This window comes from Choloepus didactylus, chromosome 6 (genome assembly GCF_015220235.1).
Source record: "Choloepus didactylus isolate mChoDid1 chromosome 6, mChoDid1.pri, whole genome shotgun sequence".
Lineage (NCBI taxonomy): Eukaryota > Metazoa > Chordata > Mammalia > Pilosa > Megalonychidae > Choloepus > Choloepus didactylus.
In genome coordinates this window covers 76,533,502-76,561,154 of record NC_051312.1, presented here as the reverse complement: position 1 = coordinate 76,561,154, position 27,653 = coordinate 76,533,502, and the positions used below count along the sequence as shown (strand labels likewise).

Genomic DNA, 27,653 nt, shown 5'->3' with positions numbered 1-27,653 from the left:
TGTCCCAGAAGGGGAAGGGAAAAGGGCCAGAAGCAATAATAAAGGATATAATCAATGAAAATTCCCATCTCTTATAAAAGATGTAAAATTACAGATCCAAGAAGCACAGCATACCCCAAACAGAATAGATCTGAACAGACCTACGCCAAGACACTTAATAATCAGATTATCAAACATCAAAGACAAAGAGAGAATCTTGAAAGCAGCAAGAGAAAAGTGATCCATCACATACAAAGGAAACTTGAGAAGACTATGTGTGGATTTCTCAGTAGAAACCACGGAGGCAAGAAGGAAGTGGGGTGATATATTTAAGATACTGAAAGAGAAAAACCACCAACCAAGAATCCTATATTCGGCAAAACTGAGGGAGAGTTTAAAATATTCTCTGACAAACAGACAACGAGTTTGTGAACAAGATACCTGCTCTACAGGAAATACTAAAGGGAGCACTAAAGACAGTTAGGAAAAGACAGGAGTGAGAGGTTTGGAACACAATTTTGTGTGATGGTAGCAAAACAATGTAAGCACATTGAACAAAGCTGACTGCAAGTATGGTTGAAAGAGGAAGGTTAGGAGCATGTGGGACACCAGAACAAAAGAGGAAAGATAAAGACTGGGACTGTATAACTCAGTGAAACCTAGAGTGTTCAACAATTGTAATAAAATGTACAAATATGTTTTTACATGAAAAAGAACAAATGGATGTCAACCTTGCAAGGTGTTAAAAATGTGGTGGCATTGGGGGAAAAATACAATCAATGCAAACTAGAGACTGTAGTTAACAGAAACATTGAAATATGCTTCCTTTAATGTAACAAAGGCAATATACCAACGCTAAAGGCCTGTAAGAGGGGGATAAAAGGGAAGGGTATGGGACTCTTGGCATTAGTGATGTTGTCTGACTCTTTTATGGTACTTTAGTTTAATTCTATCTTTCCTTTTGGTGCTTTTTAGCTGTCATTTTTTTTTCTTTCTTTTTCTTTTCCTTTTTCTTTTGTCTCTCTACCTTCTTTGACTCTTCCTCCTCCTTTGTTGAAAAATGGAGATGTCCTTATATAGATAGTGGTGATGGTGGTGAATGTATAAATACATGATTATACAGGGAACCACTGATGGTTTACTAAGGACAGAATGTATGGTGCGCTAACAGAACCATCAGAAAAAAACAGGATGATGAAGAAACCTTGAGAGCACTATATTGAGTAAAATAACTCAGACACAAAAGGACAAATTTTATATGGTCTCACTGATATGAATTAATTATAATATGTAAACCATAGACATGAAATATAAGTTACCAGGATACAGAATGAGGCTAAAGAATGGGAAGTGGTTGCATATTATGAACAGAATGTTTAAGTAGGTTGAACTTAAGTATTTGGAAATGGACAGACGGTGATGGTAACATGATATTGTGAGACCAACTAACAGTGCTGAATGGTGTGTGAATGTGGTGGAAATGGGAAGCTTAGAGTCATGTATGTCACCAGAAGGAAAGATGGAGGTTAATATACGGGAATGTATAAAACAGTGGATTTTTGTGATGGAAAATGTACATGATTAACTGTACAAATATTAGAAATCTATTTCATGAAATAGAACAAATGTATGACACTATAACTAGAAGTTAATAATAGAGGGCTATGTAGGGAAAAACTGTGTACTACAGTTAGGAGTATTTTAACATTCTCTCATCAACAGTAACAAATGTACTATACCAACACCATGAGTCAATAATGGAGGGGGCAGTTGGGGTTACGGGAGGGTTTGAGTTTTCTTTTTTTGTTTTTATTTCTCTTCTGGAATAATGGATGCAAAGCTGTATGCTGGTACCATGGGCAATTGATTGTGCACATGGATGATTGTATGGTATGCAAACAAACTCAATAAAATTGAATTTAAAAAAAAAAGTAAGAAATAAAAATGGGGAGAGGGGGAGACTAGCCCTCATAAGAGACATCTGAGCCAGAGTTTCTGACTTGGAAAGCTGCATTTTTAAAAAATTAGGCTAGGTTGAGAGGTAAAGGAAATTTATCAGTCATTTGTAGAACATGTATAAAGTATTTCATATAATTGAAGATATATTTGATATTTGAAGAAAAACAAAACTTCAGCTGCATTTCTTGGTTGGGAACACTGTTCTTAAGAACCCCACACCTAACAATTTTTTTCCATTTGTCTTCGAATTTTGAATTTCAATTTCCTGGGCAAGGTATTGGGTTGGCTCAGCTTAGTTCAAAAGTTTCTACCCAATACTTGACATGAATTAGTAATTAGGGCAAGAGTTTTGGGGGTTGGGGTAGAGTAAATAGGGCTTCATATGGTACATATTAGAAACAACTTATTAAAATATAAGGTACATATTGTATCATATTTGTTTTTATAAAATAAAACATCAAAATAACAGAGTAAGAAACATAATCTTAAATTGCTCATCTTAAATTTCATCCAGAATAGTTTTTATATCATTTGGTTACAATGTGCCTTAACAAAAACATTGTAAGCTTACCATTGACTATCTTTTAGTAATAGATGTCATTTTTAAACCATCATTAGTTTTCACCATTTTAATGAACTGTACAACCATCTGAGTAATGTTTCAAAACATTTTTAACTTACTGAAAGAAAATGGTTTTTTAATGGCCATAACAGAAACGAAATATGTTAACTGTATTCACACCAGAAGAATTATTTACTTCAAAATAATACTTATTGTTTTAAAAATATACATTTACCAATTCAGTAAAAAACTACTTCTGAATAAAAAAAATCAGAAAAATATATTCATTCTTAACTCTCTTTTTACTTTAGTCTTCAATCTGCTGGAAAATACTATTCTCCTGACACTCTGGCACCCTTGAAGGAGGAACTCATTTTTAAGGTACCATTTACCCTGTGTTAATAAGAGCTTATGAATCCCTTTATGATGGGGAATTCCCAAAGAGGGAAAATTATTATGAAGGTGTCCTCTTTGAGTCACTATTAATATTGTCTAAATGGTCTTTGAATCCAACTTGGATGTTTCTCTCTGATCACAATTTAAGTGACATGGTTTCCAGTTGTCATCTGAGTTTTGTTTATATGTCTTTTTCTTAACTTATGTGATACTTATTTGAACTATACCCTATTCTATTTCTATTTTTGAAGGTTCTATAACTTTATTAGATAACGTATGTAATTAATTATTGGAATTATTTGTATAACACAAAAGAAAGTACTTATTCAGCCTCTAGATAGAAAATTCTATACTACTATCAAAGTAAGCTCATTTATCACCGTCAGCTCTTCTAAGCTTCTTTTGTTTAAATGTACAAAATCTGTAAAAGTCTGAAAGAGGAGGTTAGTCTTCTGCTATGATTGTAATTTTGTAAATTTCTCCTTAAATCTCATTTCAAATATTAGATACTATTTCAATAATCAAAATGAATGATAGTTACTTCTATTTGGGGTATGTTCTTTTTATCAATAAAAATTACCACTTCATCTTATTTAAAGTTTTTTTTAATTTGAACCATAAATTATTTATGTTGATACTAGTAATAGCCATCCTGCATATTGTTATGTGAATTTCTATTTACATCTTTTTGCTTCCCTATATTTTTAATGCACTTTTATTAGATATATTCACATACCATACAATCATCCAAGTGTACAATCAATTGTCCACAGTATCATCATATAGTTGTGTATTCATCACCACAATTTTTGAACATCCTCATCACTCCAAAAAATAAAAATAAAAACAAGAATAAAAATTAAAAGTATACAAGGACACCTAAAACATTCCATACCCTCCACCCCCCCCATTATTTATTCAATTTTGTCCCCATTTTTTTAAACCATCTGTCCATACACTGGATAAAGGATGTGTGAGCCACAAGGTTTTCACAATCACATGTTCACACCATGTAAGCCATATAGTTATAAAGATCTTCTCGAAGAATCAACATTACTGGATTGCAGTTCAACAGCTTCAGGCATTTCCCTCTAGCTATTATAATACCCTAAAAACTAAAAAGGGATATCTATATAATGCATAAGAATAACCTCCAGAATTACCTCTCAACTCCACTGCAAATCTCTCAGCCACTGAAACTTTATTTTGTTCCATTTCCTTTCCCCCTTTTGGTCCAGAAGGCTTTCTCAATCCCAGAATGCTGGGTCCAGGCTCATCCCCAGGAGTCATGTCCCATGTTGCCAGGGAGATTATCACCCCTGGGAGTCATAACCCATGTAGAGGAAAAGGCAAAAGTCCACCTGCCAAGTTGGCTTAGGGAGAGAGGCCACATCTGAGGAACAAAAGAGGTTCTCTGGGGGGGAATCTTAGGCAAAATTATAGGTAGGCTTTGCCTCCCCTTTGCAGTAACAAGCTTCATAATTGCAAGTCCCAAGATCAACAGAATATGGTGGTGAATGCACAACTATGTGATCAGACCAGGAACCATTGATTGTTTAATTAGGATGGATGGTACAGTCTGTGAATAAAATTGTTTAAAACATAAACAGAGGGCTACAAGCGCTGGAGAAAATGTGTAGAAAGGGATGTACCTATTTACTGTTGGTGGCGAAGTATAGTGGTGCAGCCATATAGGAAGGGCAGTGTGGTAGTTGCACAGGAAGTTAAGCATGGTTCTGCAGCTGGGTTATGGGTATATACTTGGAAGAACTGAAAAAAGGGACATAATGGACATTTGCACAGTGGTATTTGTGGCAGGAGTATTCATGATTTTCAATGAATGGAGTTTTTGTAAGGATGTATCACTGATGAACGGAATGGTGAACTGTAGTGCATGCAAACAATGGAATACTGAGCAGCGGCAAAAAGAAACGAAGTTGTAAGGCATGCAACTAGGTTAATGGACCTTGAGGACAGTATGTTGAGTGAAATAAGCCAGAATCGAAAAGACAAGCATTATAATGCTTCACTAATATGGACTAAATCTAATGTGCAAACTCTGAGAATTGAATCTGAGAGCATAGGTTATCAGGGGAAGGCTTACTGTAAAGCTTTCCTAGATTGTATGCTCTTACAGAAGTCACATCTATTCATGAGTGTAATGTTTGTTTCTAAATTCTGAGATGCTGAGCTGTCTGTATATAACCTGGTCTGTCCCTGGAACTTTGGGTATCTATCATTGTTTTGGATATGGATATCCAGTTTTCCAAACACCATTTATTGAATGGTATTTGATATCGTCTCACACCTACTAGAATGCCCATTATCAAAAAAAGCAAAAACAAAAACAAAGATGCTGTGGAGAAAGACGCACACTTATTCACTGTTAATGGGAATGTAGAATGGTGCAACCACTCTGGAAATCAGTGTGGCAGTTCCTCAGGAAGCTAAGTATAGATTTGCCATTTGACCCAGCTATTCCATTACTAGGTATATACTCAGAAGAAATGAAAGTTAAGACACGAACAGACATTTGTAAACAGATGTTTATCACAGCCTTATTCACAATAGCCAAGGGACAGAAACAGCCCAAATGTCCATCAACAGATGAGAAGATAAACAAACTGTGGTACATACACATGATGGAATATTATGCAGCCGTAAGACAGAACAAAGACATGGAACATATGGATGAACCTTGAGGACATTATGTTGAGCGAAGTTAGCCAGAAACAAAAGGACAAATACTGTACGGTCTCACTAATATGAACTAACATTAATGAGCAAACTTTGAGAGTCAAAAGCTGGTAACACAGGCTACCAGGAGATAGAAAGAGGATAAAGATCAGGCATTTGATGCTGAAGGACTACAGAATGTTCAGCATGCTCGATTGTATAGAACCAGAAATTGATAGCATAATCCTGTGTGATGGTAGCACAATATTGTAACTACACCGAACAAAGATGTCTATGAGTAAAGCTGAAAGAGGTGGGCTAGGAGCATGTATGACACCTGAGGTAAAGATAGAAGATAAAGACTGGGACTGTTTAACTTAGCAAAACCTGGAGTGGTCAATGATTGTGACTAAATGTACAAATATAAAATGGTTATCGCAGGTGGGAGAACAAATGAATGTCAAGCAAGCAGAGTGTTGGAAAGGGGATGGTATTGGGGAAAAATATAATCAAAGCAAACTGGAGTCGATGGTCAACAGTAACATTGTAATTTGCTTCCATTAAATGTAACAAATGCAATATATCAAAGCTAAATGAGTATGAGAGGGGAATATAAGGGAGGTATATGGGATTCTTGGTAGTGGTGTTGTTGTCTGACCCTACTATTATATTGGATTGTATGATATTTTATTTTTCTTTTTATTATCTTTTTTATTCTTCATTAAAAATAACTTTTTTTTTGTAGTAATCAATATGTTGAAGTGCTGACTGTGGTGATAAATGTACAACTGTATGATGATACCATGAACAACTGATTGTATACTGTGGATAATTATATGGTATGTGAATATAGCTCTAAAAAATTGCATGGGAAAATAAAAACAGGGATAAAAGTGCTGGAGAAAACATAGAGAGAGGGATGTACATATTTACTATTGGTTAGGAGGCAGAATGGTATAGACTTTCTTGAGGACAGTGGGGTGGTTCCACACGAAGCTAAGTATGTGGGTACCATAAGGTCCTGCAACCTCATTAGGGGGCATTTACTTGGAGGATCTGAGAGCAGGGACATGAATGGACATTTGCACACTGATGTTTTTGGAGAGAGTATACATGATTTGCAATGGGTGGAGGTGGCCTAAGGGTACATCGACTGAGGAACAGAATGGTGAACTGTTGTGTGTGCATACAATGAAATACTGAGTAACTGAGAGAAGAAGTGAAGCTGTGAGACACGCAGTGAGGTGAATGGAACCCGTAGACAGCATTTTGAGTGAACTACGCCAGAAACAAAGGCAAACACTATAATGCCTCACCAGTATGGACTACTTACAAGGTGAAAACTCAGAATTGAACCTTAGAGCACAGCTTCTCAGGGGAATGCTTATTGTAACAGTCCCTAGATTGTAAGCCCTTACAGCAGTCACATGTATTCCTGAATTGTAATGGTTATCTCCAGATTCCTAGATGCTGATCCCTTTGTGTATAACCTGATCAATCCCTGGAACTTTGGGTATCTGTGTGACACCTGAAACTTAGAGCTAGAACTCAGCAGATATGAATGTCAGTATTAGCACATATAGCAACTGTTTAAAAAGCTGAAAAAGAGCCCAGACTTCAACTAGAGACACGAATGAAGCAGATGTGGTTAGGCCTAGGGCAAATTGGGCCAAAGGGTAAAGAAAATACTGACTGCATTTTAAAACTTCAAATTCCATGTGAGACCAAGGGAAGGGATGTTTAGTTGGTACAAGATCTATATTTTCTAAACAATTTAACTTGAACACTTTGTTCAAATACCATAATTACATGGAACCTTGAATAGGAAGTGAGACCTGGTTAGTTTGCTTAAGTTACTGCAAAATAATGACACATCCCAAAGTAATGTGGACAAAGAATAAAAACATATGCAGGGCCTCCCTGAGGAGCTGGGGGAAAATGCAGAGGTGTTGGACTTTCTCACCGAGATTGTTGCTAATGTTCTCACAAACAATGAGAACTGGCAGTGTGATGCGCTGAGCCCTCTATCACAGGAATTGCCCTTATGAACCTCGTTACTGCAAAGGAGAGGCTAAACCTGCTTATAATTGTGACTAAGAGTCTCCCCCTGAGTACTTCTTTGTTGCTCAGATGTGGCCCTCTCTCTCTAGCTAACCCAACTTGGCAGGTGAACTCACTACCCACCCACCTATGTGGGATCTGACTCCCAGGGGTGTAAATCTCTCTGTCAACACAGGATATGACTCCCAAGGATGAATCTGGACCTGACATGGTGGGATTGAGAAAATCTTCTTGACCAAAAGGAGGATGCAAAATGAAACAAAATAAAGCCTCAGTGGCTGAGAGATTCCAAGTGGAGTTGAGAGATCATTCTGGTGGGCATTCTTATGCACTATATAGATAACCCTTTTTAGGTCTTAATGCATTGGAATAGCTAGAAGTAAATACCTTATACTAACAAACTGCAACCCAGTAGCCTTGACTCTTGAAGACACTTGTACAGCAATGTAGCTTACAAGAGGTGACAGTGTGATCGTGAAAGCCTTATGGATCATACTCCCTTTATCCAGTGTATGGATGGATGAGTAGAAAAATGGGGACAAAAAACAGGGTGGGAGTGGGGGTGATTTGTGTGTTCTTCTTTACTTTTATTTTTTATCCTTATTTTCACTTTTTCTGGTACAAAGAAAATGTTCAAAAATAGATTGGGGTGATGAGTGCAAAACTATATGATGGTACTGTGAACAATTGATTGAACATTTTGGATGATTGTATGGTATGTAAATATATCTAAATAAAATTGAATTTAAAAAAAAACATTTGAAAATATTCTCAACACTGGCTATTAGGAAAATGCAAATCAAAACCACAGTGAGATATCATCTGACACCTACTAGAATGCCCATTATAAAAAAAAAAAATTATTAGAACTGGAAAGGCTCTGGAGAAAGAGGCACACATTCACTGTTGCTGGTAATGCAGAATGGTGAAACCACTCTGGAAGGCAGTGTGGTGGTTCCTCAGGAAGCTAAGTGTAGAACTGCCATATGATCCAGTAATTCCATTAATAGATATATACTCAGAGGAACTGAAAGCTAAGACACAAATGGCGATTTGTAAACCAACATTTATAGCAGTATTATTCATGATTTCCAAGAGATGAAAACAGCCCAAACGTCCATCAATGGATAAGTGGATAGACAAACAGTGGTAAATACATACAATGGAATATTACACAGTTGTTAAGACAGAAAAAAGTCATGGAACATATAACAACGTGGATGAACCTTGAGGATGTTATGTTGAGCAAAGTTAGCCAGAAACAAAAGGACAAATACTGTATGGTCTCACTAATATGAACTAACATTAATGAGCAAACTTTGACAGTTAAAGCTGAGAACACAGGTTATCAGGAGACAGGAAGAGGGCAGAGATTGGGCAAATGCTGTGGGAATACAGAATGTTCAACAAGATTGATTGTTTAGATCCAGAAATGGATAGCACAATACTGTGAGATGGTAGCACAATAATGTAAGTACAATGAACAAAGATGTCTGTGAGTAAAATTGTATGACACCAGCCGGAAATATAGACAATAAAGACTGGGACTGTATAACTTAGTGAAATCTTGAGCGGTCAAGGATGGTGACTAAATGTACAAACAGCAAAATGTTTTTACATGGTGGGGAACAAATGAATATCAACCTTGCAAGGTGTTGAAAAAGGGATGTATTGGGGGAAAAATATAATCACTGCAAACTGAAGTCTATGGTTAACAGTAACACTGTAATATGCTTCCGTTAAATGTAACAAAGGCAATATACCAAAACTATATGTCGGAGTAACATCATCAATACAGTGAGGTAAACAGCTACTGAAAACTCCTTTCCAGAGATTCAATGAGAAAAAAGACAATTCTGAATTGTTTGAAACTCTGGAGGAGGATTTAGACTGGAGAAGGGCCCTGCAGATGCCGAACTGAAGAAAGAGAAGAAATATCAGGTAGGAATCTTCTGCCCCAGACCAGCTGGTCCTCTCTCCTCTTCCCCTCACTCAGGCTCAGTGTGGGAAAGGCATAGAATCAACAGACAGGAACCCTCCCACCAGGGACACAGATTTTAAAATCTTTTATAGCAGTGAGATATACCCCCACTGTTTGAAGACCCAGAGGACAGAGGAAAACATTTCAAGGCCCAGGTTGGTGAGGGACAGAGAATGAGAAAATGTGGACAGAGACTACATTCCCAGCCCTGGGTCTGAAAACCCTTCCCCCACCCTTGAGGGAAGCAGCAGCCAGCAGACATTTCCTTGCCTTGTGGACAGCTGGAGTGCTGGGTCAGCTGAGGGAGTCCTCGGCCACAGGTATAGCCCTACCTCCAGCCAGACTGTGGCCGGCAAAGTGAGGGCATCAGAATCCCGCAGTTTCAGTGGCTCAGAGATTTCAAATTGAGTTAAGAGGTCATTCTGGAGGTTATTCTTATGCGTTACATAGATAACAATTTTAGATTTCAGTGTACTGGTATATAGCTAGAAGGAAATACCTGAAATTGATGAACTGTAACCCAGTAGCCTTGATTCTTGAAGATGATTGTGTAACTATATAGCTTACACTGTGTGACTATGTGATTGTGAAAATCTTATGACTCCCACTCCCTTATCCAGTGAATGTACAGACAAGTAGAAAAATGAGGACAAAAAAGTAAATGAATTATAGGGAGTGATGGGGGGTATGGGATGTTTTGTGTGCTCTTTTTTACTTTAATTTTTATGCTTTTTTCTTTTGTGTGGTAATGAAAATGTTCAAAAATTGTGGTGATGAATGCACAACTATATAATGATGCTGTGAACAACTGATTGTACACCATGGATGATTTGTATGGTTTGTGAATACATCTCAGTTAAAACTGAATTAACAAAAAATTAAAAACTAAATGTCTATGAGAGGGGGATATAAGGGAGGGGTATGGGATTCCTGGCAGTGGTGTTGCTGTCTGACCTATTATTGTATTATTGTATTGTATTGTGTTTTTATTTTTTTAATCTTTTTTATTATTCTTTTTAAAGTTCTTTTTAATTTCACATTTTTCGTATTTTTTTGAAGTATTGAATGTGTTCAAGTGTTGATTGTTGTGATGAATGCACAACTATATGATGGTACTATGAACAATTGGTTGTACACTGTGGATGATTGTATTGTATATGAATATAGTTTAATAAAACTGAATTTAAAAAAAAGGAATAGAGCAAACAGCAAGAAATTAATAGAGTATAATAGCTGGGTGTAATACCAAACAAGACTGACAGCTTAACAAAGATAACAGGGAAAGAGACATTCAAAGAAACCCCTGCAAAAGATCCCAAGGTGACTGCATAGGTGTCCAAGACTGTACTTCTCAAGGGTGACATCAGAAGCTTCACACTGGGAAAACATACTTCAACAAAATAGTCCATCCAAGTGACATTTTTGCTTTATTTGTGAAATTTTTCATATAATAAAATTGCTAATTTTAAATATACAGTGATCTAACTACCTCCACATTCATGATATAAGACCTTCCAACTCCCAACTCCTTCTTTGAAGTCAATTCATTAGCTGCAACCCCTGGACAACCACAGAAAACACTAACCCCCTTTCTAACACTTTAATGTTGTCTTTTATAGAACTCCATATACATGGAATCACACATTAGGTAGTCTACTTTGCCTGGCTTAGCATGATGCTTTTGAATTTTATAAATATTGTGTGCATCATAAGTTTGTCCTTTTGGTTGCTGAGTAGTATTAGACTTGATGGAAACAACACAATTTATTTAACCATTCACCAGTGTGATGTTTTTCAATCTATTGCTTCTCAGCTCCAAATCTGCTTTTTGCCTGCTCTGAGAAAGTGGATCTTGGTCCTTTAAATACTTTTCATTTGCTAGCTGGCACTGATGCTTTTTCAGTAAAGGGCACTGGAGAGAGATTGCAGGAGTAAAGAATCTTCATAATGTTTAGCCTGATGGGTAAAAACAAACTCTGCAATCAAAACAGCTGGGTTATAATCCTGGCTCTGCCACATAGTAGCCCGGAGACACTGGACAGTGTTTCAGTTTGCTAAAGTTGCCAGAATGCAATATACCAGAAATGGGTTTGCTTTTTCAATGGGGATTTACTAGTTTACACATTTACAGTTCTAAGGCCATGGAAATGTCCAAATTAAGGCATTAAGAAGAAAATACCATCTGTGAGGGAAGGCTGCTGGCATCCAGGGTTCCTCTGTCACATGGGAAGGCACATGGCGACATCTGCTGGCCCTTCCCTCCTGGGCCCTGGTTTCAAAAAGGCTCTCTCAGTATCTGTGGGTCCTTCTTGTTTCTCCCAGGGTCTTTTCTTTCTAAGCTCTCTCTGTGAGCCCTCTTAAAGGAGTACACCTTGAATTGGGTAGGCCACATCTCCATGGAAACAACTTAAAAGGTCCCACCTACAACAGGTCTGTACCCACAAGAATGGATTAAAAAAACATGGCATTTTCTGGGGTACATAACAGTTTCAAACTAGCACAAGCACGTTACATAGCATCTCTTGCTTCAGTGTGTCATCCACAAAACAGAGACACTCTTAGCATCTAATTCATTGCAATGTTGTGAAATTTAAATAAACTGATATATATAAAACACTGCTGGGTGGATAACAAGCACAATAGAAATAATAATTAGGATGGTGATAATCATGATGATGATGATGGTGATGGCTATGATAAAAATGCTGAAAATGACAACACAGGAGAGAAGATGGAGGGAAGGTAGGCTTGAGCCTTACATGCTGAGGAGTTGAAGTCTTATTTTTTTGAACTATGTAGATCCATGAAAATGCTGTAAGTGTGAAGAAACAATTCCCTGTGTGTTTCTGAAAGATTTCCCTGGAAGCACTGAAGAATAAGTGGCAAGAGGGCACAGTCTGTATGTTATGGACAAGACAGAAGCCTTTTGCAATTGGGTAGTTCAGAAATCATGAGGCCTAAACTCAGTGCAACACAAAACCACCTCTCAATATCAGAAATTGAAATCCTCCATCAAAATGGGTCAGCAGAGCTGACTGCTCAGAGGAAATCACGCTGCTCTGGACCTCACCCTCTTCAGTATGCCTGCAGGCCAGCAGGAACTTGAGCTTCAAAGCTGGCCTGCTTGCCAGGCTGAGTTCTTTAGGAGATGTGGCTCTGCAGCCTGAGTTCATTAGGCCTCTCCCCAGATCTGATCCATCTGTTCACCTAGGCTTTCCCCCCAGGCCCCAGGAGAGGACACTGGGAGCTTCAGTCAAGTGCGCTCCCTGAACAGCAGTGTGCCTCGTTAACAACTTTTTAATGAGGTCACAGTCCTTGACTGCTCATTAATAGACTGGATAGTCTGCAGCCCCAAGGGTGGAAGAGGTTGAGGAGGCTGGGGAGAGAAGTCAGTGATAACAGAGCTTAGGCCCAGTGTAGCTGCATTAGAGAGAGAAAAAATTAACTCTTGTTAGCCAGAATTTTACTCCCATGTCTCCAGGGACCCTGCTAGCTCTCAGAGACTATCATTCTGAAGATAGGGACTAGAGGGACCAGGGCCTTGGGCTGAAGGAAGTTACAGCAGAGTCAAACGATCCCAGCTTGGACCAGCCCTTGATCTAGAGAGATTCTGAAAAAATCAAATGTACTTCAGGTTGTTTTGTTTTGTTTTTGATGCTTGCCCTTGAAACTTCATATCATCCTGTCTTCTATTAACCATGGATTCATTTGTTATTCCCCTACATTTGCAAGTGCATATTTTTTCTGTTATTTTCTGAGTCCTCATAACCTACACTTGTCCTGGGAGTTCAGTCACTGCCCTCTTTTCTTCTCCCTGTGGACCATTGCTTAGAGACGCTATCCATTCCCACAGGATCATCAAATCACTCCTGTGGAGATGAAACTTTGGTATGGACTCATTTCTCCCACCAGGATCCTTGCTAAAGTTTCCTGATTTTTCTCCCTGCTGCCATTCATATTCCAAACTTACACACCTCATCCCATCCATTCTCAATACTCTCCAGAGTTCTTTCTAAAACACATACATTATGATCCCTCATCATCATATTTAAAATCCTTATGATTCATCCTCATCTTTAGAGTAAAACTATCACCTTCAACAGGTCATAAAAGTCCCTTTATAATTCAGCTCTAACTTATCTCTAAAATTTCAATTCTTACCTTTCTCTTATTTATTCAACTGTAGATGTACTGAACCTATTTAATTTCCTACACAATGTTTTTGTAGTTTCTCTAACATAGTCGTTTTATTCACCTCAACAATCTGGAGTCTGAAAGAACTGGGTTCAAATCCTGTATCTGCTACTTGCCAGCTATGCAAGCTCATACTAATTACTCTAAATGTCTCTTCCTGTGTCCTCATTTGTAAAAGGGGCTATAACGCTTATGTCATGGGATTGATGTAAAGATTGAGAAGAATAAAATGTACCATGAAAGTGTTAAAACCAAGTGTTCTGAGGCAGCAAACATCATGCAGGCAAATCAATAACATTAGCCAAACATTCCCACTTGTGGAGCCTGTGACCCATCTAAGTTTAAAGTTCATAAGAATTAAGGTTTAAAAATTAAGGTTTACAAGAAAAAAAAAGATATGACAAATGTTTGCTACTAATTGTAACATATGAAATCTGTGTAAGCTCCCCTTGTCCCGGGGAGTTGGGAAAATTAAATAATTAACAGTTATTGACAGGGAAATATGAATTACATTTTTTAATAAAGTACCATTTAATCCTCACAGGTACTGTCACAATTTATAAAATAGGATACTGGCTTCAAAAGTGTAAATAACTTCTCCAAGGTCACAACTACTTACCTATCAGAGGTAGGATTTGAATCCAGGTCTGAATCCAAGTTATCACATTCTTTTTTTATATACACAATTCTGTTTTATTGCACAGTTCACAACATATAGCATGTGATTACATAACCAACTGTAAGTTGAATATTGACTATTGAGACAAAAACACCAACTTTGTCCCACCCATAAATGAGACAAGTAACACGCACAAATTTGCCACCATATGAAGGTTGTGTTCAGTCTGCGGTGCAGTCCTGAGGGCTCATACCACCTCTAATTGTATTAAATACAGAATCCATACATATTTCTTGTAGCTTCAGACATGGAGTATAGGAAGCAAAACCCAAAGTGTCCTGCACTCTTGAGCTGTCTGTGCCACATAAGTAGCAGAAAGGCTACTTTTAAAGCTTTCAGATGAAATTATTCAGTAAGGTTGCCTTTCCAAAATTATTACACTACTTTATACTGAAGGTAAACACAATTGCTAGAATCTCTTACTTATTTATAATACATTATAACATATTTTAAAGTTCAGACAAAGCATTTGGCTACCATAAATTCTGTTCAGTCTTTCGTCAAGTTTAAGGAGTCTACAAGATACACAAAACCATTCCTGGCAATGTAGCTGCAGTAAGAACTTCAAAGACGTAAAAAGTGACAAGGAAATAAAAAAAATTAAAGGAGTTAAAAAACAGTAAAAATATTGTTTTTAAATGCCATATATTTGAGACAGCAGAAACCAAAGCATTCTCCTTAGAATTCTCTTGTATTTCACAAAAGTGCCTTAGAACTTAGACTTCTATAACCTGCATGGAGTGTAAGGTGTAAACAAAAAAGGAAGCACTGCAGAGTGATGAAAGTTTTGGTAATGAATGGTGGTGACAGCAGCACAACATTGTGAATATAATACCACTAACTAAACTGCACACATAAAAAATGGCTAAAATGAGAAATTTTGTGTTTTATATGTTACCACAATGAAATAAAAAATAGTGACGGCCAACAATTAAAAAAAAAAAAGGAAGCCCATGGAACCAAGGCCCAATGGATTTCATTCCCAAGGCCAGGCATCACCCTCAGCTAAACCCACTACCATGTTCTGGGCCACCCAGAAATCCCTCCACTGCTCAGACACACCCATGTGTGAATGGGGGAGTCAGGCACCACAGTGCCTTACTCCTTCATTTCTGAAACTCAACTCCTTTCAAATCCTGACTCTAGGAGGCCAAAAGATGCTATTCACATTTATTTAGTGTCAAATTTTTGTTTTCAGAAATCTCTAAATCTGCATCTTGGTTTCGAAAATAAACTGCCATTTCCAGCACAATACTGTCAAACAGATCTGCTATAAAGCTATTTAGCTTCATTACTGCCAGACAAATGCCTGGTAATGTTTCCTAATCCCTTATAGTTGCAAGATACTGCATTAAGAGGTAAACAGCTTTTTTGGACTCTATGCCCATAATTTGAGTAAACTACTGATTGAGGCCCTGATTTTATTTTGGTGGATATATGTACATATTCACATGCAGTTATCTAGAATGATGAAAAACTGGTAATAAGAAATTTAATTTCTCTATGCCATATCAGATGCTGGAAAATAATCTCAAGTATATAATATTTATAGAGGTAGATTTTAAAAAAAAGTGATAAACCATTTCTCCACAATGTTTCACATATTTCATTATTTATCTAATTGGTGTATGAGTCATTTTGCCTTTTTATCTGGAAAAAAAACTCTAAAATCTTATTCCTTTGACAAATAAGTTTTTATCTATTTTAAGTAAGAAGTATGCCATCTGGCTATTACCAACTTCTAAATATAAAAATAACGCTTCAAATAAATCTTATGCTTTCAAACTCTCACTATTTTAATGATATAACTGCAAACTTGGGTTCCCAAAATGTCAAAATCCTAAAAGCTTCTATTTCCAAGAGTAACATAAAAAGACAGCTAACACTATGAGGTAGAAGCTATCTTGACTTTTTTTCCCCTTTTAACATTTACAAACTAGAAAAAACAAACAAACAAGAAAAACTGGGCTCTTATTGATAGACTTCCAAAATAAAAATTTATGGAAGTATTGTTTTTGTTTAAGCAACAATCCAAGGGAACAGGATATTACTTAACTATGGCACAACTACTCAAGGGGGAAAAAAAAAAAAGAAACACCAAAGCCTCTTGGCACCAATTCAAAGAAACATAGCTAACCAGATTTGATCTATATGCAACTAATATGAAACTTCTTCACAGGGTCAAATGCTTAGAACAAAATTTAAATCCCTCATCTTTTGGCAATAAAATAAATGAAATCAATATAAGGGTATTTTAGAAGGGTTTAAGGTCACATTCAGAATGAAACGGAAAACTTTTGAACTCAGAAAGCAAAATGGGATCTTCCATTAGCTGCTTGATTCTATCATGTCTAAATAGAAACAGTCAGGATAATATCTCAATAGGTGCTTATTTTCAAAACTAATACAAGCTATTTATCATGAAAAGCCTATACCTAATAAGCTGTTTTTCTTCTCTGTTTTGCTACGTTCTCACGTGTATATGCTCAAATTTATTGAAGACTATCCTTTGTAACTCCTCTGAAGAGCAGAGAAGCAAGAAATGGAGTAACAAAAGAAAGCCTAAGAAGCCATGGGGCTCTGAAAGCCTTTTCTCTGGCTGGTCATAGCCATTTTTGCTTCAATACAGAAGGTTAGAGTGTTTTGGGGAAAAGAATCATGTTGACTAGTAGATTTCTTGTCAAAGGCCATCAGGTAGACAAGCTATTAATCAGACCATTAGCTTAAAGCTAATGATTAAAAAAATGATTGATGATTAAAAAAAAACTTTAATTTTCCTCTTGAAACCTTTGACCTTGTTGTTATTGGTGCCTAAAGAAAACTGTTTTGTCCGTATCACTGTACCCTGGACTGGGTATGGTACATGGAGGATTAAGAACCAGGCCACAATGCATTGTTCTTCAGTCTATTTGGTTGATAAATGGCACTTAACTAATGATTCTTTCATATAACCTTTAACATGAACTCGTAAGTCGCATTGATTATGCCCCAAGTAATTCAGATGGGTGCCTCTGAAAAGGTTCGTCAGTTTCCAATCCCATTCTAGCCAGACTTATTGGAAAACCTTGGGGAAAGATTAAAATTCCCCACCAATCTGAGACTGCATGAGAGTCTTTAAGCGGAAAAAACAAGAATCCCAACATAGCACCCAACAGCCCTCCAGAGAGAAAACCATTGACCACATGAGCACTGTGAGTCATTACAGTAGGCAAGTACTCCTTAATGGGACCCAGAAGGCCAAAATAAAGGACATTGCTGAATCCATTATGGAAAAGAATGGGCACCAGGCCTCGATGATACTCTCCAAATCCATGGGATTTCAGTGCCCTGCAAGCCTGATAAGTGCTTGTAAATTTCTCATGATGCTTGTGGTATTGAAGCAATGTTTGAACTCTTTCAAATGGAGTGAAAATTACTTCTGTTGTCCCTGCAAGTACTGCTGCCATGCTATGAGTTACAAACTCTGGGGTGCTGACATGCTTACGGAGAAGGCAAGTAAAATCCTCATACAGCCCAAACATAAGGGCCAGTGTAGTTGTCTTCTGCATTAATGGAGGAAGAATTCTGCAATACAGGTTTTAGAATCCGTCCCTCCTCAACTGAAGTATTGCAACCCAGGTTTTGATTCCATATAGGTGTACCAAAAGAGGACCTTCTGAATAGGAAAAGTGATTGCTATATTGTTGAAAGCTGCACAGCAGCCACACAAGTAATGCTTCATTTCACAAACATTTGAAATATGAGGTGATAAATCTTGTTTTGAAGATGCTATCATCAGTGGCCTCTTTTCATGGGCTTCTGAATCCATCATGTTGCTTAAGAGCTTTCTTCTTCATGAAGGATTTTTTTTTTAACCTGTAACACCATCTGGGCCTGCTGGTAGCTTTTTGATATCTTTCCCAATTTCATCCATTGTTAAGGTCTTTCAGGTTCTCTCTTCTGGAGACAATTGTGGTAACTGAGTTTCCCATCACCACAGACATCCCGGCCTACGCCCGGTAGCCGCCTGCCCGCAGGTCACCCCAAATTATCACATTCTTTTAAATCACATAGAACTTCTCTAAAATATACACTAGAAGCTGGAAAGAAGTTAAGGGGAAAACAGAATGCAGTTTAACAGGTTTAAGGAAGGATGAAAGAATTCTTAGAAATAAGAACAAAACAATAAACAGCATTGAGACCAACTTAAAAGGAAATAATCTGATCTATTGTGTGATGAGGAATTTCTTTGGGATCATTAAAAGAGATTAAAAAGTCCCTTTTATTCTTTGAATAAAAATGTTACTTGGCATAGAGTAAGTGTTCACTAAATGGCAAAAAATGTTTATTCCTTTATACCTTTGCACAATTTTTCTAAAATTCCTCCCTCTTGTTACCTCTTTCCCATATGAAGCTCACTTCTAGCTATCATTCAACTCTAACTCAATTCTTTAGAAAATACTTTTAATGTTTTTCCTTCTAGAACCTCTGCCTGATTCCCCTAGGCAAAGCTGAGTTCACTCACCTTTGTACAAACATACTATCTTGAGCATATTAATGTTAAAGTGTTTAAGAAAATGTAACTATGTCTTACACACGTATCTATCTCCTGAGGGTAAGGAGAACCTTTCGTTCATGTTTGCACTCCTGATCCCAGCAGTGTCCCTGTGCCTACACAGTGGGTAATGAATAAATGAGTAAAAAGAATGATTAATTCTGAAATCATCATCTCTAGTATTATCTGTCACTCAAATGTTTCGTATTTCCAACAGTCTCCAAGGTCTTTCTGCTTAGGCAGCAAGGTATTTGGCTAGCACCATGCTCCCAAATTATAAAGTAAGAAATAAATATATATGAAAAATGCCTCATTATCCCTAATAAGAATGATAATAAATACAGTAAATATGTCTGAAATTGATAATTTCCTATCAAACATACTCTTTTGCTTTTAAACATGTTTTTCACAAAAGCCCACCAAAAGTTTAATCCAAAAAGCCCACCAGAATTATTACCCAAAATGCCCACTAAAAGACGTGAATATACTTCTCCCACTACTGATGAGCTCATGTTGTTTGTGAGGGCTTGTTTGCATGCACTGAGAGAGACATTGCAATCAAAAGCGGTAAACACCTGCTGTAGCCCACAGTTGTGAACAACTTACATGACCCATAATGTAATGTGTGAGGGCATTTTGGGCACAATCTATCAAAATACGCATGATGAAAGAAAGTCAATAGAATACGGGAGAGGTCCACCCGAGCACCCAAGGCTCTGGTTAGCCCGTAAGCCTAACCTGACCTTGCAGAGCACGGATCAAGGATCAGAGTCTCTCGGGAATGCACAGAGCTGGTCAGCTGGGGGTCTCGGGCAGACCCAGAAGACAACGCCTCTGTGGTATGCAAACTCAATGACATTCCGAACCCAAGATTCAGAATGAAACAGACTCATTCCTCCAATCACCAAATCTAGACAATTTTTTTTTTGTTATTTACTACTCTTTTTGTTTGATTTTCATTTGATTTATTCTTATATTCTGTCACTGAGCATTAACAGGCTGAGCCCTAAGGGTTCAATGGTGAAGAAGGTGCTGCTGTTTAGTTGGTGCTGAACCAATAAGTGAGTCAGAGAAGTAAACATACAATTACAAAATGACAAATATCAGTCAGTGTACTTTATTATAGTGCCACAATTTGATAACTGCCATCACAGATGTTTTCAAGCAGACTTTTAAGTTCCACTAATTCTTCCCTGACAAGCTTCTTACTCATCTCTTGATCTCAATTTTCATTTCCATTGCCACTGATGTTGACCCTTAATTCTGAATTATTAATATTATAAGAGCCTTCTCACTGTTCTCACTGCTTCCAGACTCACTACCTAATTCTCCCTTACACACTACTGCTAAGCACAGGATTTCTAGTGATGAACAAAACAGTTCAATGAAAAGAGAAAAATTTCCAAATAAATGTATAATTATAAATTGCTATCATTACAATGAAGTAACAGAACAAAATGCTTTGAGAAAGAATAAAAGGGTGTCCTAAGACAGAACTCAGAGAAGTTCTCTCTGAGGAAGTGACATTTAAAGGGGTATCCAAAAATTAAGTAGGAATTAATCAGGTAAAACTTGGGATGAAAAACATTGAAACAAATGGATCAGCATGTGGAAATTCTTAAAGCAGGAGAGAATTTGGTGCTTTAGAGGAAAAGAAAAAAGCCAATCTGACGAAAATTTAGAGTAACTGCATAAATGATGTTGTGGAAGTAACAGTGGGGGAGGTTATCCTGTGGTGCACTGAGACACCCCTTCCCCTGCTCAGTGGCAACTTCAAGTCCCAGGTCAGACAGCAGCATGGTGGAACTTTACCCCATATGACAGTGGCCAGGGCTCAGCACGTTTTCTACACTTTATCCATACCCTTTTCACAACAGGTATTGAGTCCTTAATTTTATATATGAGAAGCTTAGACACGGAGTAATATGTTAAGTCACTTCAAACTATTATCGCTGCCTTGTTAAACCAACTCTCTATTTTTCTTTTAAATGATCTTTTTTTTACTTTTTTATACATTTTTATTTTTATTGTGGTAACATTTAAACAACACAAAGTATCCCATTTTAACCACCTTCAAGTATACAGTTCAGTAGTATTAATTACATTCACAATATTGTGCTACCATCACCACCATCCATTACCAAAATTTTCTATCACCCCACACAGAAAGTCTGCACCCATTAATCAGCAACTTCCCTTCCTACTTCCCCCTGCTAATCTGTACTCTACTCTCTCTCTCTGGAATTTGCATATTACCATTATTTCATAAATTATACAATATTTGTCCTTTTGTGTCAGGCTTATTTCAGTCAACATGATGTCTTCAACTCATCCATGTTGCAGCATGTATCAGAACTTAATTTCTTTTTTACAGCCAAATAATATTCCACTGTATATATGCACCACATTTTGTTGATCCATTCATCCATTGAGGGACACTTGGGTTGCTTCCACTTTTAGACTTATTGTGAATAATGCTGCTGTAAACTTTTGTCTATACATATCTGTTCAAGTCCCTTCCTTCAGTATTTTGAGTATATAATTAGAGATGAGATTGCTGGGTCATATGATAACTTTATTCTTAAATTTCTGAGGAAATGTCAAACTGTTTTCCACAGTGGCTATATTTTAAATTCCTGTCAGCAATATGCAATTGTTCCTCTTTCTCTGCATCATTGTCAGCACTTGCTATTTTCCTTTTTTTGTAAATAATAGCCATTCTTGTAGTTATGAAGTGGTATGTCATCGTGGTTTTGATTTTCATTTCCCTATTGGCTAGTGATTTGGGGAATCTTTTCATATGCTTATTGACTGTTGACATTTCTTCTTGGAGAAATGTCTATTCATGTCCTTTGCCCATTTTTAAACTGGGCTGTTGGTCTCTTTGTTGTTGCACTGTAGGAAGTCTTTATATACTTTGGATATTAAACAGTATAAGAAAGGGTTAAGTTTAGCTTTCACATAAAGGCAGCATGGAATAGGGAAAATGGTGGCAGAACCAGCTTAAACAGGCTCTGTGGTAAAGGAAAGGAGAGAGAAAGAGCTATGACGTAAGCCTAGAATCAGCACCAGCTCCTAATATGGGAAAAATAACCAGGGTTACTGGGTTATAAAGGGATATGGGATATAATCAGAGGCAGAAACTCCCAGCAGGAAATTTAAACTGAATGAGCTCTCTTGGATAGGCTGTACAAATCAAAATCTCAAAGACAGGCTGGTTAGCTCTCTCGGATAGGCTGTAACCTCTGGAGTACCCAGCCAGTGGGGAAACAGGGGAGGGACCTGCGTATTAGGGGTAGGATATTCATATTGCCATGTTTTCTTTCCCGCGTCCTAGCCCACCACATTTCTGGTTATGCGCCCTTTCTTGCAAGATCATAAATAAATTCTTTTCTCCTCCAGAACCAAGTGAGCTTTTATTCCTTTACAGGTACTGCTTTATTTCCAACAAACAGCTATCAGATACATGGACTCAAATATTTTCTTCCATTCTGTAGGTTTTTTTTTTCACCTTCTGGATAATGTCCTTTTTTTTTTATTTTGAAGTAAATTCAAAGTTATAGGAACAGTTGCATAAACAATACTAACCCCATACACAGAATTCCATCATACCCTGACCCCCCTCCCCCAATAGCCCAATCCACCAACTTTAACATGCTGTCACATTGCTAGTTCTTTCCCTCCCTATCTATCATCCAGCATCTACTGCTCTGTCTTCTGAACATATGAGAGCTAGCTGCACACACCCTTGAACAAACACTATAATTCACATATACACTTCCCATGAATAAGAACATTCTTTTATGCAGTCCCATTAAGTGCAGCTAAGAAGTACAAGAGATTTAACAATGATACAAAGCTTACATTCTACATTTCCTTTTCCTTATGTCTCAACTGTGTCCCTTTGAGCCTCCTGTCCTCCATCCTCCAATCCCATCCAGGTTCATCCTTGGCATTCAATCGTCATCTAGTTAGACTTTTTTTTTTTTCATTTGTGGAAACATATATACAGCCTAAATCTTCCCATTCCAGTCCCTCCCTAGCCTTCCATTAGTGGGATTAATCACATTTAGAATGTTGTAATGCTCTTTCCCACCATCCTTTACTAGAAATTTCCCTTCACCTCAAACAGCAACCCTACACTCATTTCTTAACTCCCCATTGCCCCTTCCCCCATTTCTCTTAACCCATACTCTACTTTTCAGCTCTATGGTTATATTCTCTGATAATTTCTTCGTATTTACTGTGGGGCTTTAAAATTAACATCTTAAATCCATAATAATCTTGTTTTTCTTTGATACCACCTTCACTTCAATAGGACACATAAACTATGTTCCTATACTCCTCCATTCCCCCACCTTTATATAGTTGCCTAAAATTACATATTTTACGTTGAATTCAAAATCACTGATTTGTCATTGGAGTTTGTGTATTTTATATCATGTAGGAAGTAAATAGTGGAGTTACAGTTCAAAAATTATTGACTTCTATTTGTATTCCATTGTGGTTGGAGAATGTGCTTTGAGTATATTCAAATTTTTTTTTTTTTTAATTTATTGAGGCTTGTTTTATGTCCCAGCTTATGGTCCCTTCTGGAGAAAGATCTGTGATCACTAGAGAAAAATGAGTATCCTGGTGATTTGGGATGTAAGGTACTATATATGTCTGTTAAAATTCTCTATATGTCTTTCTCCTTTCTTTGTTTCTCTGTTGGTAGTGCTCCCTTTAGAATCTGAAGTAGGGCAGGTCTTTTATTGGCAAAGTCTCTCAGCATTTGTTTGCCTGTGAAAAATTTAAGCTCTCCCTCAAATTTGAAGGAGAGTTTTGCTGGATAAAGTATTCTTGGTTGGAAATTTTTCTCACTCAGAATTTTAAATGTATCATGCCACTGCCTTCTCGCCTCCATGGTGGCTGCTGAGTAGTCACAACTTACTCTTATGTTGTTTCCTCCGTATGTGGTGAATTGCTTTTCTCTTGCTGCTTTCAGAACTTGTTCCTTCTCTTCAGTATTTGAGAGTCTGATCAGAATATGTCTCAGAGTGGGTTTATTTGGATGTATTCTATTTGGAGTTCGCTGGGCATTTATGCTTTGTGTATTTATATTGTGTAGAAGGTTTGGGAAGTTTTCCCCAACAATTTCTTTGAATACTCTTTCTAGACCTTTACCCTTCTCTTTGCCTTCTGGGACACCAATGAGTCTCAAGTTTGGAGGTTTTATTTTATCTATCGTATCCCTGAGATCCATTTTGATTTTTTCAATTTTTTTCTCCATTCTTTCTTTTGTTCTTTCATTTTCTGTTCTGTGGACTTCTAGGACACTGAGATGTTGTTCACCTTCCTCTAGTCTTGTATCATGAATATCCAGAGTCCTTTTAATTTGGCCAACAGTTTCTTTTATTTCCATAAGATCTTCTATTCTTTTATTTACTCTTGCAATGTCTTCTTTATGCTCTTCTAGGGTCTTCTTTATGTCGCTTATATCCTGGGCCATGGTCTTCTTGACGTCCTTTAAATCCTTTGCCATGTTTTCGTTCCTCGATTGTAGTTCTTTGATTAATTCTGCCAGGTACTGTGTCTCTTCCAATATCTTGATTTGTGTATTTGGAGTTGGATTCTCCATATCGTCTGGTTTTATCATATGCATTAAGATTTTCTGTTGTTTTCGGCCTCTTGGCATTTGTTTTGCTTGATAGGGTTCTTTCAAGTTGTAAAAAAAAAAAAAAAAGATACCAATCTAATTTTTCAGAAACAGTTTGGTGATGTACACTTTCTCTAACTAACCAGCAGATGGCGTCTGTGAGTCACCTATACCCCTCAAGTCAGTTCTCAACCCCTCAAGTGTGGGGAAATGACTCTTGTGGGATTCAGTTGGAGAACTCAGTTTGGGTGTGTTGCTGGAGCCGTCTGCCCTAAATGTGGGGCGTGTGTACAGGTGGCCAGGGAGGAAGGGCAGCTTTAATATTCAAATCCCCCAGGTTCCCGGAGATTCAAGGCTGCCGCAAGAGTCTAAGCCTTCATTTCATTTCAGCCCCAGACCCTCTCTCTCGCTGTCCCACAAACCACCGGACTTGGCGTAGTGTCCTTGGGTTCTCCGAGCGGGTCCCCCCTCCCAGCCATGATCCTCCAGGAGCTCTGCTGAGGGAATGCCGTGCTACATCCCAAGTGCGTGCCGTCCCTCAAGAGAAGCCCTGGGCCACAGGGCCGTGCAGGGGCACTCTTTGCCTGATGCAAAGATGGCCGAACGGGGCGTCTCAACACCCCCTCTCCTCGCAGTTCCTCCTTCCCAGCTCCAGGACAACCGGTGGGACTCTGGGCTGTGGGCACGGCCCTGGGCAGGAGTTTATCCAGCCCTATGGGGAGCCAGCTGTGAGCCGCGGGGTTTCTTTCAGCTTCCGGCTCTCCCCTCCACTCCCTCGGCCCCGAGGGTATCTGCAGCTGACTATCCTCCAGGCCAGACACCGAAGAGGCTGGCCCAGCCCCCTCTTGCTGTGTTTTACTGCATGGTTCCCACTCCCACAACTGCAGCCGCTCCTGGGTTTTTCCTTTTATTTTTATTTTTTTAAAGAGCCAGTAAGTCTCCAAATGCCAACCCCTGGCTTCCCCACAACACCGCAAGGCTGCAGGTCTTCCAGCCAGCTTACTCACTCGTTTCAGAATGCAGACTCCCGGTTTCACCAAGTATATGGCCCCTGTGATACCAGCAGACCTCATCCAGCTGGCGCATCACTGTAACCAGTATTCTGGGTCACTTTCTGGTTTTTATCTAGTGTTTTTCACGGAGGTGTTTTTTTGCCATCTCACCTAGCCACCATCTTAGTTTCTCTCTGGATAATGTCCTTTTATGCACAAAAGCTTTTAATTTTGATGAAGTTGATTTTACCTATTTTTGTTGTTGTCGTTGCTTGTGCCTTTTGTGTAAAGTTTAAGAATCTACTGCTTACTAAAAGGTCCCTAAGATATTTCCCTATGTTTTCTTCTAAGAGTTTTCTATTTTTAGCTCTTATATTTTTGAGTTAATTTTTGTATGTGGCATGAAGTTGGGGTCACTTTCAATCTTCTTTGCATGTGTATATCCAGTTTTCCCAGAACCATCTGTTCATGAGACTATTCTTTACCCATTGAGTGGATGTGGAAACTTGTCAAATATCAATTAGTCATTGATGTGAGGGTTTACTTCTGAACTCTCAATTCTATTCCATTGGTCTATATATCTACCCTTGTGCCAGTACCACCCTGTTTTTTCTTTAATTTTTATTGTGGCAACATATATATAATATAACATTTCCTATTTTAACCACTTTCAAGTATGCAGTTTAGTGGTGTTAACTACATTTACAATGTTGTGCTACCATCACTACCATCCATTACCAAAACTTTTTGTTTTTACCACTGTAGCTTTGCAATAAGTTTTGAAATCTGGAAGCATGATAGATTGAATTATGTACCCCAACAAAGACATGTTCTTGATCTTAATCCACATTACTGTGGGTGTGAACTAACTGGTTTGTAAATAGGATCCCTGGAGATGTTATTTTTAGTTAAGGTGTAGCCAGAATCCTCTATAAGCAGAAGAAATATGGACACAGGGAGGCGGAGAAGGACACAGGAAGAAGCTGAAAGTCAGAGGAATCTGGAAAAGCAGATACAAGAAGACAAAGAGATCACTATGTAACAGGAGGCAGAGATACAAACCAAGAAACCACGAGGTTTGCAGCAAGCTAGCACCAAATGCTATACACTTCAAAGAGAAAGCATGGCCATATGAACGCTTTGATTTTGGACTCCTAACCTCCAAAACAGTGACCCAATAAAACCTGTTGCTCAAGCCAAAACATTGTAAGGTGTTTGTCTCAACCGATCTGGAAAAATAAGACAGGAAGTATAAGTCCTCCAAATTTGTTCTTTTTTAAAAATGCATTCAGCTTTTTGGGTCCCTTTGCCCTTGCAAATGAATTTGATGTTTGGCTTTTCCATTTCTGTGAAGAAGGCTGTTAACTGTGGTGCTGGATTCAGTTTGCTAGTATTTTCTTGAGGATGTTGGCATCTATATTCATAAGACATAATGGTCTGTAATTTTCTTTTCTTAAGATATTTCTATCTGGCTTTGGTATTATGGTTGTGCTGGCATCATAAAATGAGTGAGGAAGTTGTACCAATTTGTATACATTATGTCCCCCAGAAAAAGCCAAGTTCTTTGATGCAATCTTCTGGGGGCAGATGTTTTAGTGTTGATTAAGTTAGAACCTCTGGATTAGGTTGCTCCCATGGAGATGTGACCCACCCAACTGAAAGTGATAACTCTGATTAGATAATTTCCATGAAGGCATGGCCCCACCCATTCAGCGAGGGCCTTGATTAGTTTCCTAGAGCACTATGTAAGAGCTCAGACAGAAGGAGCTTACTGCTGCAGCCTAGAGAGGAGTGTCCTGGAAAAAGCCCTTTTGAAACCAGAACTCCAGAGCCGATGCCAACCACATGCTTTCCCAGCTAATAGAGGTTTTCCGGACGCCACTGGCCATCTGGACACTTTATGGCCTTAAGACTGTAACTGTGTAACCAAATAAACCCCCTTTTATAAAAGCCAATCCATTTCTGGTGTTTTGCATTCTGGCAGTATTAGTAAACTGGAACA

The 27,653-nt window shown here is 38.0% G+C and overlaps 2 pseudogenes; both read right to left on the bottom strand.

The window, feature by feature from the left end:
• The window catches only part of LOC119536993, a 299,931-nt pseudogene that overhangs the window by 259,739 nt on the left and 12,539 nt on the right, over positions 1–27,653 (bottom strand).
• On the bottom strand, positions 17,431–18,310 carry LOC119537621 (annotated as a pseudogene).